Raw genomic sequence first — 12903 nt, forward strand, 5'->3', positions numbered from 1 at the left:
ATGTCAATATCTTTCTTGAAGTCCTCTAAGATTTTCTTTATGTATTTGGGTGCTCCTATGTTGGGTGCATATATATTTACAATGTTTATGTCTTCTTTGTGGATTCTTTCCTTGAGTATTATGAAGTGACCTTCTGGGTCTCTCTTTATGGCCTTTTTATGAAGTCTATTTTGTCTGATATGAGTATTGCTACCCTGGCTTTTTTTTCTATCCATTTGCTTGTAAAATTTGTTTCCAGCCTTTCACTTTTAGTCTGTGTAAGTCTTTTATCCTGAGGTGGGTCTCTTGTAGGCAGCATATGTGTGGATCATTCTTTCTTATCCATTCAGCTATTTTGCCTTTTGATTGGAGCACTTAATCCATTTACATTTAAGGTTATTATTGATAGGTAATTATTCATTGCCATTTTTGTACCTGTGTTCCTCTCTGTCTCTCTCTTTTCCTTCCTTTCCTTAAAGCAGTCCTTTTAGCATCTCTTCAGAGATGGTTTGGTGGAAGTGTATTCTTTTAGACTTCTTTTGTCTTGGAAGCTCTTTATTTGGCCTTCTATCTTGATTGAGAGTCTTGCTGGGTAAAGTAGCCTTGGTTGCAGGCCTCTGGTTCTCATTACTTGGAATATTTCTTGCCATTCTTTTCTTGCCTGGAGAGTTTCCATTGAGAAGTGAGCAGCTAACCTTACTGGGGCTCCCTCGTAGGTTACTTCCTATTTCTCCTTTGCTGCCTTTAAGATTTTCTCTTTGTCTTAGAATTTTGCCATTTTAATGACGACGTGTCTTGAAGTGGGTCTCATTGGGATCCTCTTAATTCGGACTCTCTGTGACTCCTGAATTTGTATGACCTTTTCTCTCATTAAATTGGGGAAATTTTCCATCATTACTTTTTCACATAGGTTTTCTATCCCATGCTCTTCTCCTCCTTCTGGTATCCCTATTATATGGATATTATTATGTTTCATGTTGTCCTGCATTTCCCTTAGTCCCTCTTCATTCTTTCTGAGCCTCTTTTTCTTTTCTTGCTCTTTATGGGTGTTTTTTTCTGCTTTGTCCTCCAACTCACTGATCCGATCTTCTCCTTCATCGATTCTGCTTTTATTCCTTCCACTGTGTTCTTCAGTTCAGAAATTGTATTCTTCATTTCCTCTTGGCCCTTGCTGATAGTTTCTATTTTCTTTTTCATGTTGATGTAGTTTGCATTGAGTTCATTGTAGCTCCCCTGTAGTTTCTGGTAGCTCATTTTGAGCTCTTTGAAATTCCTGATAACCAGTGCTTTGAATTCAATATCTGATAGTTGACTTGCTTCTATTTCATCTAAAATTCTTTCTGAGGCTTCCTCCTTTCCTTTTGTTTGGGGATTGTTTTGTTGTCTTTCCATTGTTTGTGAGACTCTTCTTGTTAGCTTCACCTTCTTAAATTGATTTGTTCTGGGTTCTTGGGTTCATGGTGTGACCTTCTGTGGTATAATACCTGTGAGCTTTGGTGGTGCAGTCTCCTTGATCTCCCAAGCTCACTTGTGTTGGGCTGATGTTTAAGTTGTCTCTGTGTTTGTCTTTGTGTTTTGGTTGTTTTTGGGTCTTTCTTTTGTGGGTCCTTCCCACCAGCTGGTTAACTAATGGTCCCTGTGTCTATCACCTGTTTTAATTTGTGGTACTGCTGAGGGCAGGTTGTGTTGAAGCTAGATCTTCTGTGTGTACAAGGTTTTGAGGATTCTCTTTTCCTCTTGTTCAGTTTTTTGTACTGGGTATGTTTCTCCACTATTTAGTTGTATTTCCATATAGGTCTTGGATTGAGGTTCATATGGTTTCTACTCCTTCTTTCACCTTCTTCTGTTGTTATCTGTTCGTGGTTCCTTTATTGTTGGGCTTCCTCTTCCAGTAGGTATCCTGGTGTTCTCCACTTCCACCTCCTCTTTTTTGTTGTTTGTTTTTTTGTGATCAGTTGGAGGTGAGGCAAAATGGTTTATGATAGCAAGAGAATATTCTATGATATTTACAGTCACAGCTGGTAGAGAAGTAATAGGAGATCTTTAGGCTATGTATAGTGTTAACCATAATCTTTAACTCAACTAGACACTTTTAAGAAAGGATGGACAGAAGATAAGACTCTTATTGGTGAGGGAAGGCTTGTGAGTTGGGTCTAGAAAGCAGTGAGGTTGTGGGAGATCAGATTCTGAGGTAAGGTGAGAGTAAAGAATAGTAAATAGATGTAGTATGTGAGCAAATAGAGTTAACCACTACAGTAATAGAGTTCAGGAAACTGTGAAGTGGGCAAATATCCGGGAGGTGTGTTGTGAAGTATTTATAGTTGTATAGAACAGCTATTATTTACAATAATATTAGAGCAACAATCATATGGCAGACTCTATGTGATATGGATAACATGAATATGGGGGATAGAACTTTGGGTAGTGTGCTAAAGGAATATAAGTGACGTGAAGTATAGAAAATTAGTAATATGCTTTGGAGGAGAGAACAGGGGAAACCTGTCAAATGATACAATATAACCAGCCAAGGCAAAGAAGACTATACAGAAAGAGGAGGAACACGAAGATACTATTAAAATAAAATATGTAAGAATAATGAAAAAATAATAATAATACAAACATGCAGCAACTTGTAGCTTCTCTGCTACAGCAAAGTGAAATTTGTCTCTCTGTCTCAGCTGTTGGAATGCCCCCTCTTTGGATCCTACTCTGGTCTTTTCGCAGTTCCAAGTTGTTTGTCTCACTTGTGGGTAAAAGAAAAAAAAAAGGCAGGAGACCGGAGGAAGAAGGGATAAGTTTGGAAAGAAAGGAAGAAGGAATAAAACAAGAAAGAAAAAAAGAGAGGAAAAAAGTACTGAAAGATAAAACAATAATAAAATTAAAAAATAAAAGATTACTTACAGCTAGATCAGGAGTGAACCATAGAAATGAAGATCACATGGAGGGTTAGCAACAGGGGAGTGGGAGGAGGAGAAGGGGGGAGAAGGTACAGAAAATAAATAGCATAGACAGTAGATAGAAAATAGATGGGGGGAGGGTAAGAAGAGTAGGGGAAATATAGAATCTAAAGAACTTGAGACACGTTCATGAACTAAAGGGGGGAGAATGGTGGGGGAGGGGTGCACAGGGTGGAGGGGAACGGAGGAGGGGAAATAAAACAAATGTAATGGCATAATCAATAAAAAAAAGTTAAAAATAAACAAACAGAAAAAAATCATCTCTTGGTTTCAAACTGGTCAAACCGGTTTTTCTGGTCCCGCTGGCTGCAGCAGGCTGAGGGGCAATTGGTGTGGCTTTGCTGCTAGAGCTCTCCCAATAGCTAACCTGGCTCCTCTCCCCAGTGCCCTACAAAGGGGATCCAGGTCTTCTTCAGAGCTCTCTTTCCCCGGGGTCATCGCCATGGGCTGGGGTACGGGCGCACGTGCATTGGCCAGGCTGCTTGGGTCCCACGGGTTTGGGGGCGGGCCCTTCCCAGTTCTGTGGGGGGACTCTAGGCCCTCTGCCCAACCTCAGGATCGCTGCCAGGCTGGTTGGGGAGCAGGCCTAGTGTCTGTCACAGGAGAATCCTTCAGTTTACTTTCCAAGAAATTTCTCCTTAAGAAAGCCTACCACTCAGCACAGCTAAATTCCCCAGCCAGACCGGTGACTATCGGAGTCAGAGCCCGACACTGTACCTCTCAATTCTCCCAAGCTGGTAACCACAGACTCCATGGTTGACTACGGTCCTGTGTCTTTAGTACCCTCTCTGCAACCTCAAGCAAACAGGACTCTCCTGGTGTTGCCCAGACCTTGCTTGGCTGGGAAGGGAGGGAGGTGATGACCCGGCTCTCTCCCAAGGACCCTGAGGCAGGCCCAGGGCTCTCAAAAAGTCTGAGGTAGACCCCCGGGCACTGGGCGGTCCGAGACTGCTGCCACTCCTGTCTCCACTCCAGTCCCTGAGACCCTATTGTCCTGCAGCCATCTCCTTACCATCTGGTTTTTTACTGTCCACTATAATTTCTGTTCTCTTATTTTCACATATGCTGGGGAAATATTGTCTGTTTGCTCTGGTCCTCCATGGATGGGCCAGGATTTTCTTCCATGTGAACGGGGAAATGGAATCTGCTCCGTCCTACTCCGTCGCCATTTTCCCTTCCCCTATTTATTTCTTTTAACTTTAATATACTAGTAATATTTTCATTATTAGGTATTTTTAATTTTTACTTTATAATCTTCCTTCCCTTTGGCCTTGTCTGACCTTTTATCTACCCCATTGATGCACACAAGTACTTTCTAATTTTACTGATAAAAATCATTTCTATTTTAAGTGATGACTACTAATTTCAATGTGGCAGGGAAATACTTCCTCCCATTACTTGCCTTTTCAACCTAAGATTAATACCAGGCCAGGCTTGATTGGTACAGACTTTGGGGTGATAACTGTTTCCTCTTCTGTCATGGGTTCCAGATTATTCGTGACTGTGAGGAGTAGGAAGGAGGATGAGTAGCCTTTGAGGTGATGGAAATTGAATGAAGCAGCAACATAGTCTCATTTTTTTGTTTCAACTTTTTCTCATTTTTGCTCAATTTTCTGGAACCCCTCAAAGGCACTCCATCATTTCCTCTGGCTGAGCTTCTTTACACAAGGATTAAATTGTATTATTCCCTAGTCTTTGTAGGTAAACCAATTTCTTTGGAAATCCTTCACTATGCATTTCAAGGATGGCTTTCCTGATTGTCACTGTGACATTTTGCATGGAATGGCCTATCAAGAGGATCTCCCAGATGAGCTTTTTTTCCTGTTAATCAGAAGCATGCTATTAACATTAATCTCTTTGAAAAACATTGAGTTTCAGTGTTTGCAAGGCATGTCTTTAAATCATATCCTTTTAGTTACACCGTTCACTGAGTTAATCTTCGGTAGGGGGAAGTGTCACCAGTTTCACCGGAGCATTTCTCACTGTTCCATTAGTTTCAGTCCAACAATTTTCCTCCTGCCTGGAGTAAATGATCACTAGGTCCTGCAGTAAAATTCTTTGGTTCCACTGGACTGGAAAGCTTGTGCTTCTGGTTCACGTGTTCTGTGCCATTATTTTATTTTTGCTGAAGGAACTGGAAAGTATTGTGTGGAGGTATTATTGTTATTATTTTTGCAATAGAAAGAACATAGAAAAAGGCCTCTGGAGATCTGGAATGTAGGCTCATCTGTCAATGGACAAATACCCTCTTTATGTTTCAGTTTAAGTGGGGGTTACAGTGCCTTCTCTGCTACCATCGTGGTGTAAATTACATGTGGTAATTCACTCCCAAACTTGAAAAAGTCTTAAGGAGTACCTTATCAGAATCTCTATAGTAAGATTGCCTTTAAACAAACATCTTTCTTTAGTGGCTGCTTGCTTTTCTTGAACATCTTCAGACATAAAAATTTCCACTCAGTTAATGAAAAGCAATGATTATTAATTACTCATTATTTTGAGGGAAAAAAAACTCAACCCAAGATTGCTGCTCATAATGCACTTGGGGATTCTTTGAGAAGCCAGTCACCAAAGAATGTTAACAAGATATTGTTTTCATTGATTGAAAGTAGTCACAGGTGGTGTTGATCTCGAGAATTCTCTGAGTGCCTCTTTTCCAAGAGAAATATTCACTCTCCACTATATGTGAGATCAGGGCTTATCAGCTTTTAAAAAATTATTATTTGGCACATATACACAGGATTCAACTAAAATAAGTTTACAATTGTGAGTATGTGAAATGGAGTTTATTCTTCTATTCTTATTTATTAATTATTGTATTATGTTCCATGAAAAGAACTGTAAACCTACTCTTGCCCCACTCTCTAGTTTTTTTCATATTTTTATTGTATTTTTTCCAATGGCATTTAGTCCTTTTCTACCCGCCCCCTCCAGCAATCACCACACTGTTGTCCATGTCCATGAGTCCATTTTCCTTTTTGCTCAATTCCTCCACCCCTAACCTACCCTCCTCCCATACTTAGCTGTCATCCTGCTCTCTATCTCTGAGTCTGTCTCTAGTTTCCTTGGTAGTCCAGTTTTTTCATTAGATTCTACATATGAGTGAAATCATACAGTACTTGTCTTTCTCTGACTGGCTTGTTTTGCTTAGCATAACGTTCTCCAGGTCCATCCATACTGTTGCAAAGGGTAAAATGTTCTTTTTTTAAGCCAAGTAGTGTTCCGCTGTGTAATGTCCCAGAGTTGTTTTATCCACTCATCTACTGATGGACACTTGGGCTGCTTACATATGTTGGCGATTGTAAATAATGTTGAAATAAACATAAGGGTGCTTATGTTCTTTTGAATTAGTGGTTTGAGTTCCTTTGGATATATTATCAGAAGTGGTGATCACTGGGTCAAAAGACAGATCCATTTTTAATTTTTTGAGTTATCTCCATCTTGCTTTTGACAGTGGCTGCATTTCCACCAATAGTACAAAAGGGTTCACTTTCTCCACATCCTTGCTGGCACTTGTTGTTTGTTGATTTATAGATGATAGCTGTTCTGACAGGTGTGAGATGGTATCTCACTGTGGTTTTTATTTTCATTTCTCTGATGATTTGTGACATTGAACATCTTTTCATATGTCTATTGGCTATCTGTATGTCCTCTTTGGAGAAGTGTCTATTCAGGTCCTTTGCCCATTTTTTAAATTAGGTTGTTTTTTGGTGTTGAGTGTTGTAAATTTTAATAAATTTTGGATATTATCCCCTTTTCAGATGTATCAGCAAATATGTTCTCCCATTCTATGAGCTGTCTATTTATTTGGTTGATGTTTTCCTTTGCTGTGCAAAACCTTTTTAGTTTGATATTGTCTCATTTGCTTATTTTTTCTTTTGTTCCCTTTGCCTGGGATGATATGTCTGATAAAATATTGCTGTGAGCAATGTCCAAGATTTTGCTGCCTATGTTTTCTTCTATGATTTATATGGTTTGGGGTCTGACATTTAAATCTTTGATCCATTTTGAATTTATTCTTGTATGTGGTATGAAAAAGTTGTCTAGTTTCATTTTTCTACACGTCTGTCCAATTTTCTCAACACCATTTATTGAATAAACTATCTTTTACCCATTGTATGTGCTTGTTCCTCTGTTGAATATTAATTAACTATAAATGTGTGTGTTTATTTCTGAGCTCTCTATTCTGTTCCATTGATCTGTGTGTCTGTTTTTATGCCAATACCATCCTATTTTGATAACTATGACCTTGTAGTATGTTCCATATTAGGTAGCATGATTCCTCTAACTTTCTTCTTCTTTCTCAAGATTACTGTTGCTATGTGGAGCCTTTTGTAGTTCCATATAAATTTTTGAAATATTTGTTCTAGTTCTGTAAAATATGTGATTGGAATCTTGAAAAGAATTGTATTGAATCTGTAGATTGCTTTGGGTAATCTGGACATTTTAATGATTCTTCCTATCCATGAACACAGTATATACTTCCATTTTTTGTATCATCTTCAATTTCTTTCTTCAGTGTTTTATAATTTTCTTGGTATAGGTCTTTGATATCCTTGGTTAGATTTATTTCTAGGTATTTTGGTTTGTTTAAGCAATTGTAAATGGGATTGTTTTTTTAATTTGGCTTTCTATTAGTTCATTATTGGCATATAAAAATGCAACTGACTTCTGCATATTAATTTTGTATCCCGCTACTTTCCTTAATTCATTCATTAGTGCTAAGTAGTTTCTTGGTGAAATCTTTGAGGTTCTCTATGTACAGTATCATGTTGTCTGCAAATAAAGTTTTACTTCTTTCTTCCCAATTTGGAAGTCTTTTATTTCTTCTTCCTGTCTAATTGCTGTGGCTAGGACCTGCAGTATTATGGTGACTAAGGGGTGAAAGCAGACATCACTGTCTTGTTCCAGATCCTAAGGGGAACACTTGTAGTTTTTGCCATTAGGTATGATGCTGGCAGTGGGTTTATCATGTATGGCCTTTATTATGTTTAGGTATGTTCCTCTATTTCCACTTTTCTGAGAGTTTTTATCATAAATTTTTGAGTCTGTGACATCATGTGCCACATCTATATCTTGTGGATATAGAAATATCCTTTCTAAAGGCAGAAATAGACAGATAAGTAAGAACATTGGTGGTGAAATTTTAAATGGGGTAGGGAGAAAGAGAAAGGAGAAAGAAAAGAATAACAGAGGATATGTACAGGAAAAAGAAAACGGAAATATGTGCAAAGGAAAATGAAAAAGAGAAAACAAGAAATAGAAAAATAAAGTGAAATGTGTCTTATATGCCAAGTCAGTCCCTTCCATCAGTCTGTAATGAGAAAAACATGGAGGTACTTTTCTCTATCTGACCCACTGGTTTAGGGACCATGCCTCTTTGCTCAGATCTGCAAAATACCCTTTTTCCCTTGTGACTAAATCTTGGTATTCATCAATGCTATCTGTTCTCTTTTTGGTTAACAACAAGGGAGCTGTGGGACTCTATCCATGCTCTTCTCTGTCTGCTATTTAAAGACATTAACTTGGGATGAGCATGTAACATGAGAGATGGCTGCAGTGAAAACTGGTAACATTTTATATGACAAGAATGATAAGGCATCTATTTGAAAACAATACATAAGATCTGGGGAATTTTATACATTTTTAGCGGTTGCATTGTTAGCCAGAATTATGAAGTTTTACAATGCCTCTGTCATGAAAAGGACTGCTTGTTTTGGATGGAGTGTTGATGAGCATGTTACTGGTACTAGTCATTGATTGCTAAGTCATTGACAACTTCTCTTTTCTGTGAATCTTCATGGGTGAAGGGCTGCTACACATTTCCTGTGACTTACTTTTCTGGGCAAGTCTCAAGTAGAGAAGTTACCTTTTCTTCAGCAGAATTGTTAAGTTATGACTTATGCTATCCGGTGTTATAACCATCCATCCATTTTTCTCTCATTTCTTTTCACAAAGGACTATGATTTCTTTGATGTCCTAAGCTTATGAAATCTGGCCCTTCTATGTTTTATCTAACAATCCAATGAGGATAGTTTATTTTGCTTCTTCTTTCTTATGTTATAAATGATCACTTTGTAGTTTAAACCTTTTTGAGAAAACTTCTTTCCAATTAGATTTTTAATATAGCAGTCCTACACAGAGGATCAATCTGAAAATACATATAATGGGAAAACGTTTTAATTTATCTTATTTGGTCCATAAAATATGATAAAATATGTTATAAGACTTCAAGGAGGTATGAAGAAACTAGAGTGTCTATAATCACTATAGGAGATGCTAGGTACCTATAAAAGTAATTGGAATTCATATCCATCATAGTATTTGGAAGTACATTTACTCATTGGCTGTTACGAATTTGGTCAGGTTTATACTCCAAATAAAATATAGAACTAGAAATTGATTTTATGCCCATTTGATTTCAAGGCTTGTGACCTCTCTTCTCTACCCCTATGTTCCTTTTCTTCACAGATGTCATTTATTTAAATCTTTACTTCTAATATATTAAAATTTGATTGGAATGGATTAGAAAGTTAAATGTGGTTTTAGTAATGAAGGTCTTTATTATATCTTAGTGATAAATGAAAATTTAAAACCAGAAAAAGACACTAGAATATACTGGAAAGAACAACAGGGTTAGAAGCCTTATTCACTACATGACAGAGGAAGCAGTTAAACAGCCTCTCTGAAGTTTATTTTCTTGAATGAAAAATTAACAACACATGAGGTATATTTTTGACACAAAGACTAAATATAATATAAATGTGAAAGTGGCTGGGTCAATAAATTGTTTCTTTCTTTCTCCTCTGTGTTGCCTTCCTTTTCAAGTTGATAAGGCTGAATTAAGTATTCTCTAAATCCCTCGCTGGGCCTAACTCTAGAATGGCACCATAAATAGCACCTGCAAAAGAAAAATAATTATTTGGGTGTAGATCAATGAAAGTCACAAGTGAGTATAAAGTTTGTGCAACCTTAAAAAATGCTAATTCTAATTCATTCATTCATGCATTTAATATATATTATTTATTGATTCTATTTTCTGTGCCAGACACAGGGGAGACACAAAATTGGGCAAAGTCATGTGTTTTTATGCTAGGGAACTTACAGGTTTTATGATTTAGTGGTATGGAAATTGTTAGCTTTGAAATAATATGGTACAAACTATTTATTTTTTTAAATTTTATTTTAATTGTTGTTCAAGTACAGTTTTCTGTCTTTTACTCCCATCCAAGCCCACCCACCCATCCCTCATCACCTCCCTCCCATTTCCACCCCACCTAGTTTTTGTCCATGTGTCCTTTATATTTGTTCCTGTAAACCCTTCCCCATTTCCCCTGAAATTCCCTCCCCTCTCCCCTCTGGTCCTTGTCAGCCTGCTCTCTATTTCAGTGTCTTTGGTTATACTTTGCTTGTTAGTTTTTTTTGTTGTTTAGGTTTTTGCTAAAGGTGAGATCATATGGTATTTGACTTTTACCACCTGGCTTATTTCACTCAACCTAATGCTTTCCAGTTCCATCTATGCTGTTGCAAACGGTAGGAGCTCCTTCTTTCTTTCTGCTACATAGAATTCCATTGTGTAAATGGTATGAACTATTTAAAAAAGTGAGTCCAAGATGACCTTGGAGTGAAGATTTTACAACAGCTGGGTGTACTACAATTCAATTCAATCCTGATAGTATCTACCCAGAGATAATATCAGATTCCACAGGCTAAGGATTCAGTTCTACAAGAGTATTCCCAATCTTAGATGCTAATTACAAGCCCAGGTTCTCACTGGTGCTCCTGACTGCCCTGCTGTAGACTGGAGGTACCAAGGACCCCCTTCCTGGGCCTTGATTTGCTAGAGCGGCTCACATCACTTAAGGAAGTATTTTAAATACTAGGTTACTGATTTATTGTAAAAGGATATATACCTCAGAAACAACCAAATAGAAGAAATGCATAGGGCAAGGTATGTGGGAAGGAGCTCAGAGCTTTTCTGTTCTCTGAGCACTGTATTCTTCCTATGCTTTGTGTGTTCACCAACCAGAAGCTCTCAAAACCCTGTCTTTTTAGGTTTTTATGGATGCTTTATTATATAGGCATGACTGATGAAATCATGGGCTATTGGTTGTTGAACTACATTTACAGCCCTTCTCTTCTTGGATGTTCTGGGTGGGACTGAAACTTCTAGCCCTCAAGCCAAGGTTTCTTCTCTTAGCAACCAGTGCTCCCTCTTAGGTCTTTACAAAAGCCACCTTATTAACATAACAAAATACCCTCTACTGCTGTCAGCAAAGGAAACTCCAAAGGTTTTAGGAAACCTATGTGTGTGTGACACACACATAAACACACACACACACACACATATATATATATATATATATATGTATATATATATATATATATATATTTAAGAAATATATATATTTAGGGAATATATATATGTGTATATTTAGGAAGTGTATATATATTTTACTACACATCACAATATCACTAGGCCTGGTGGTGCCAGCCCTCTGACTCTTTCAGTATGAATGACCAGACCTGTGGGGAAGAAAGACTGCATATGATTCCAGCCCTTAGCCTTTGAATTTTCACAGCTGACACCATGTTCTTACTGAGCTCTGTCCAAATATACGGTTTTGTGAGCAAAATAAATTCTGTTATTATTTTAAATTACCAATTTGGGGGATGATTATATTACATTTAATAATTGAACAATCTGCAAGGCCATGACCCAACATAATGTAACCTAAGTGTTTTACTTATTCATATAGGGTCAACCTTTATTCATTTTGCTCTCAAACTTGCAAAATTGTTCAAGATTTTAATCTCTGCCAGTTTATTAAAATCTTGGCTTTTTTCTTCTATTTTACAGCATTAGCCAACTCTTGGCTGCCTTTCATTCTTATGCTCCACTCAGAATTGTTGCCCGCACTGGCCTTTCCTCATCCTTTGGCCATTTTAAGATCTTTTTAGATGTTAGGCATATTTACTTATAAAAAGGCTTTAGCCCACATGATATTGAGTACAATAAATCATACTCATAATCCATGTTAAAAGTTGTTTACTGTCTGTTCTCAATAGAGCTGATAGAGTGGTCCTTTTAAACTCTAATTTCGATCATATCATTCCTCTGCTCAGAACCCTCTAGTTGGTTCTCATTCCAAAGTGGACTGAACATCAAAGACTTTATAAAAGGCCCTATGTTGTTGGGTATCTTATTACCCTCTAATCTCATTTCCTGTGTCTGCTGACTTTTTATCTCCAGTTTTATTAAAATATAATTGACCTATAACATTGTGCAAGTTTAATATATACATTACGATGATATGATACATGTCTCTTGCAAAATGAGTACCGTGATAAGATTGGTTAGCACATTTATTACCTTACACAATTACCCTGTGTGTGCGTGTGCACGTGGTGAAAACATTTAAGGTCCACTCTCTTAGCAACTTTTAAGTATGCTGTCCACTATAGTCACCTGCTATACATTAGCTCCCCAGTGCTTACTTATCTTATCACTGAAAGTTTGTACCTTTAGCCCAACCTCTCCCCTACCCCCAACTTGGGAAGCCCCCAGTCTTTTCTGTTACTATGAGCTTCACTTTTTGGATTCCACGTACAAGTGATAATACATGATATTTGTGTTTGTCTGGCATATTTCACTTAACATAATGCCCCTAAGGTCCATTTATGTTGTTCCAAATGGTAGGATTTACTTCTCTCTCTCTCCTATGACTGAATGACACTTCATTTTGTGCGTATGTGTATCTCACACATTGTTTATCCAGTCATTTGTCTATGGACATTTAGGTTGTTTCTATGTCTTGACTATTGTGAATAATTCTGCAATAAACACAGAGAGGCAGATATCTTTTTGACATAATGATTTCATGTCCTTTGGCTTCTTGCCTTCACACATTCTGATATAGCCACTTGGCCTCCTTGATGGCTCTCGGGCACTTTGGCTTGCGCTTACTTC

Source organism: Artibeus jamaicensis, unplaced genomic scaffold (genome assembly GCF_021234435.1).
Source record: "Artibeus jamaicensis isolate MK-2021 breed Jamaican fruit bat unplaced genomic scaffold, CSHL_Jam_final scaffold_584, whole genome shotgun sequence".
NCBI lineage: Eukaryota > Metazoa > Chordata > Mammalia > Chiroptera > Phyllostomidae > Artibeus > Artibeus jamaicensis.